Source organism: Octopus sinensis, linkage group LG9, assembly GCF_006345805.1.
Source record: "Octopus sinensis linkage group LG9, ASM634580v1, whole genome shotgun sequence".
Taxonomy (NCBI): domain Eukaryota; kingdom Metazoa; phylum Mollusca; class Cephalopoda; order Octopoda; family Octopodidae; genus Octopus; species Octopus sinensis.
The window spans coordinates 79,987,777-79,993,588 of NC_043005.1; positions in this window are offsets into that span (position 1 = coordinate 79,987,777).

A 5,812-nucleotide genomic window follows, 5' to 3' on the forward strand; every position below is an offset into this window, starting at 1 on the left:
TAGACAGACAGACAGTCAGTCAGACAGACAGACAAACAGAGAAGCAGACAGACAGACAGATACTTTCGTATGTTTGCTTTCGGTTTACCGGTTTCGGTTACACTGGATGGCATTCATCGTGGGACACTTGAATCTTCAGAGAATCATATCAATCTCTCGTTTCAGTTTGGAATTAATCTACAATGCATCATTTACCGAGTGGGTACGTTACATTTTGGCGTAAAAGAACTCTAATCAACGCACTTTATTTGCCCTCAAAACATACTAGATTCATAGTGCGTTTATTCAACGATCTTCGCACAGTTCCCGTCATCACAATTCCATTCACCAACTATTAGCCGGCCGAAGAATACAGTGAAAAATATTTTGAAAAGTGCATGGGATTGAACACGGAACCAATTATTTCTGAAAGGAATTTGTTAACTCGACATTAGTGAGTGCGTGTCTTTTCTCAGTAATTTACATGAACTCTAATGAGTTTCCTTAATTGATTAATAGTTATGTTTTGGATTACGTTATTTTACTCTGCACTTAACTCTATCTTTTTAACGCAGAATGCAAACTTGACAGATTTTCCTTTCTAATTATTTTAAATTCTCGAATCAAGAAATAAATTTTAGACGGAAAATGTTATTCTGTCAACTCATTTTAATGTCTGGTAGTCACGTGCTACAATATACCACGCTGAGAATGATCTATCGATTATGAAACTTGTCCGGAGATATCATCGTAAATACGAAAGTTAGAGTCACTCCCAGCTACATATATCCATTTAAATTTTAATCAATTTAAATTCCTGAGTTTCCTCCCTTGCCCCTCTTTATAAAAAGCATTCTTTATAATCATTGTTCTTCTAAATACAGGATAATTTCAATTAATTATGCTTTATTTTTAAGGGAAGTTCATTACATTGAATGTGTTAGCCCGCAGTTCATTATATATTCTTCATGCTGAAAGCATCTTTTGAAAATATTTCATTGTTATTAAAATTGTAATGTGAAGGTGGATCGAAAGATGAATATGGAAGAACTGTTAGAAAAACATTTGTGAGAAATCAGGTGTTTGTGAGAATGAGAATGGAGGAGAGGGCAAGTCGGTATGTAGCAAACAGAGATAATTGAATTAATAGGGATACAAGTGATGTAAAATGACGTCCCACCTTGCGATATTCGAGAGATAATTTAGTAATTTTCTTCATTTAAATGTGGTTGTGTGGTAAGAAGTTTGCTTCCTAACGACAGGGTTTCGGGTTCGGTATCATTGCGTGGCACCTTGGGCAAAGGTCTTATACTAAAGACTTCTGAGTTGATTTCGTAGATTGAATGTGAAAGAAGCCAGTCCTGTATGTATGTATGTATGTATGTATGTATGTATGTATGTATGTATGTATGTATGTATGTATGTATGTATGTATGTATGTATGTATGTATGTATGTATGTATGTATGTATGTATGTATGTATGTATGTAAGCAAAGCTATGTATATATGCATATATATATATATATATATATATATCCGTGTGGTAAGTAGCTTGCTTACCAAACACATGCTTCCCGGTTCAGCCCCATTGCGTGGCACCTTGGGCAAGTGTCTTCTACTATAGCCTCGGGCCAACCAAAGCCTTGTGAGTGGATTTGGTAGACAGAAACTGAAAGAAGACCGCCGTATATATGTATATATATGTATGTGTGTGTATATGTCTGTGTGTCTGTTTGTCCCCTCGACATCGCTTGACAACCGATGCTGCTTTGTTTACGTCCCCATAACTTAACGCTTTGGCAAAGAGACCGATAGAATATGTACTAAGCTTACGAAGAATAAGTCCTGGGGACGATTTGTCGACTAAGTGCGGTGCAGTATGGCTACAGTCAAATTTTTGAAACAAGTAAAAGAGTAAAGATATATATATATTCTATTTATATATATATATATATATATATATATATATATATATATATATATAATATATATATATCTATATATATATATATATATATATTATATATACAAAGGGTGGAAAATTCTCCCCGAGAACAAACTGCAGATTTTTTTCTGTAGTAGTTTACTTGAAGACACACGGGGTCGGGCGGTGGAAGCTAAGCGAACCTCATTCATATTTTGGATTCGGCGGTACTAACACTGAATATGATCTGTCTGATAACGTTAGGTGGAGAGATATATTCAACTATTCTTGTACCCTCGAATTATTGTGGAATACCATGCTGATGAAGAAAATGGTTAGTAAAGTATAATTTTATATTCGTTATGCAAAACCTAATTCTGAAACGTGAATCCATGGATGACCAGATATTGATTGATTTTCGTTGCTTTACTCTCTGCCTGTGTGTATTGGCTTCAAGTATTTTGGTTTCTCCAGGAGTTCCTTTTTAAAGTAGAAGAAATAGCTAAGATTTTTGGCTGCTATTTCTAAAACTTCGGTGTGTGGTGAAGCAAATCTTTGCTGAAACCATTTATTAATTATATATATATATATGAAGCAAATCTTTGCTGAAACCACTTTACTAATTATATATATATATATATATATATATATATATAATAATAAAAGGTTTCAGCAAAGATTTGCTTCACCACACACGAAGTTAAGAAATAGCAGCCAAAAATCTTAGCTATTTCTTCTACTTTAAAAAGGGACTCCTGGAGAAACCAAAATACTTGAAGCCAATTCACACAGGCAGAGAGTAAAGCAACGAAAATCAATCAATATCTGGTCATCCATGGATTCACGTTTCAGAATTAGGTCTTGCATAACGAATATAAAATTATACTTTACTAACCATTTTCTTCATCAGCATGGTATTCTACAATAATTCGAGGGTACAAGAATAGTTGAATATATCTCTCCACCTAACGTTATCAGACAGATCATATTCAGTGTTAGTACCGCCGAATTCAAAATATGAATGAGGTTCGCTTAGCTTCCACCGCCCGTCCGCGTGTGTCTTCAAGTAAACTACTACAGAAAAAAATCTGCAGTTTGTTCTCGGGGAGAATTTTCCACCCTTTGTAATGTATATATATAGCTTTACTCTTTTACTTGTTTCAATAATTTGACTGTGGCCATACTGAAGCACCGCACTTAGTCGAGCAAATCGTCCCCAGGACTTATTCTTCGTAAGCTTAGTACATATTCTATCGGTCTCTTTGCCAAAGCGTTAAGTTATGGGGACGTAAACAAAGCAGCATCGGTTATATATATATATATATTATATATATACTAAAGAGTGTTAAAGGATTTCTTTGTCTCATTATGAAGAGGGGGTCGGGACAAAACAAGCTCAAATACACACACTCACACACACATATATATGTGTGAGTGTGTGTATTTGAGTTTGTTTTGTCCCGACCCCCTCTTCACAACTGGTGTCGGTGTGCTTACATCTCCGTACTTAGTGGTTCGGCAAAGGGTCAAATAGAATAAGTACCAGGTTCAAAAAGAAAATAAGTACTGGGAGGGGGCGATTAGTTCGACTAAAATTCCTCAGAGTGCTGCCCCAGTATGGCCGTAGACTAATGACTGAATCAACGAAAAGTGTAAAAGGAAAAAAAAAATATTGTATGAATAGACGATAGTCTTACCTGAGTTACGCCTGTTGCTTTGGCCATTCATGACTATTCAGTAAAGAAAAACATATGTCGCTTTTAAAAAGTTAGATGAACGCCATACATCTTGTGTGTTGAAAGAGAGAAAAATGTCTTTGAATATAAATTGAAAGATGTAAGGATTGTATTATATATTAGAACTTATTGCTGAAATGAGTGTGTATGTGGAGATACTTCTATGATATTCTGATTGTATAGGAATATAATATACCTAATTTGATTTTTTTGGTTTAGTAAATGGTTAAAATTTAAGGATTGATCTTCGTTTTGGTTCGGAGTATAAATACTTAAAGGTTAACCTTTATTGCCTATTTGTGTAAATGGAATTTAGGAGGGACGATTCGATTGAAAGAACAAGGAAGAATTTAAAAGTAAAAGAAAGGGAAGAAGAAAGACTGAATGGAAGATGTTTGTAGCTATGTGTGTACGTGAGTATATGTTTGTGTGTGACTGTGTGTTTGTGTATAAATATAAATAGATATAAATATATATCCAACATCTATCTATCTAGCCGTCTGTCTGTCTGTCTGTCTCTCTGTCTATCTCTCTGTCTCTGTCTCTGTCTCTCTCTCTCTGTTTATATATATATATATATAAACACACACAGAGTGTGTGAATGGATATATATATCCACTCTCACACTTACTGGCACGCACAAAAATGTATGAATGCATTGATACACGAACACACACAGAGACACACACACGCACGCACAAGTGTAATATATGTCTAATATTATGAATTATATATATATGTTATTATATATATATATATATATATATATAATATATATATTATATATAATACCTATATATATATGTATATATATATGTATATATATATATATATATTATATATATATATATATATATGTATAGCATATATATGTGTAAATATATATATATATATATATAATATTATATATATATATATTATATATATCATATATATATATTAATTATATGCAGAAGAGCGAGATTTCAAATGATATATATTATTCATTCTCAATATATTATGAGAAATTCGAACGTAAATCTCTGCTAGTTGTTCTTTTACGTCATCGGAGAACAACTCCACTCTTTAGTCAATGTGTGCTTGTAGCCCACGCGATTAACTAGCGCCACATTTTATGAGTAGTTCCATACAAGCAATAAAGGCACACGTCGCACCTGTAATATTAGATAATGTCATGGATGGTGCGCACATGTATATGTAAATATACATGCTTTAATGTGGTTGATTCGAGCCCTGGGCAGCAATTCTTAGTCTCATTGTATACCCATGTGCGTAAAAGAAATGTAAATTCGATCAGAGGCAGACAACTCAGTAACTGTGTACGAGTTTATAGTAAAGTTATACTTCAACAAACTTCAAAATGACAATTGATGTTTAATACAACGATGTGTGTGCGTGTGAGTATGTATTGTGCATATTATACATGTTCATGAGTGCGTGTGTCTGTGTGTGCCAATACTCATACAGATACACTTACACATATATGTATGCGTATATATATATATATATATCGTGACGTATATTTGCCATTTGAAGATGGCTAACCCCTAAGGGTGGATGCTACTGTAGTTTGTAGCCCCAGGAAGACACCTCCTCCAGCTGGCTATAGACACACTTTCTGTGCCCTATCAGTATTTGCGAAGGGAAGCCATCCTTCCCGTCTTCAACTTATGATACACACGGACTCGAGTTTCAGGGTATTGACCCGTCATTGGCGTGTGACAATCATAGTTGTCGATGAGAATTCGGTTCCCTTCACAAATACATATACTTTTTCTAGCATCGATTGACACTGATATTGAAACTACAGTAGCATCCACCTTTAGGGGTTAGCCATATTCAAATGGCAAATATACGTCACGATGTGTTGCTGCTACTGTTTATAACTCGCTCTGAGATTTATCATTGTTTGATTTCACTTTTTCAATATCAGTGTCAATCGATACTGGAAAAAGTATATGTATTTGTGAAGGGAACCGAATTCTCATCGACAACTATGATTGTTACACGCCGATGACGGGTCAATACCCTGAAACTCGAGTAAGCGTGTATCATAAGTCGAAGACGGGAAGGATGGCTTCCCTTCGCAAATACTGATAGGGCACAGAAAGTGTGTCTATAGCCAGCTGGAGGAGGTGTCTTCCTGGGGCTACAAACTACAGTAGCATCCAC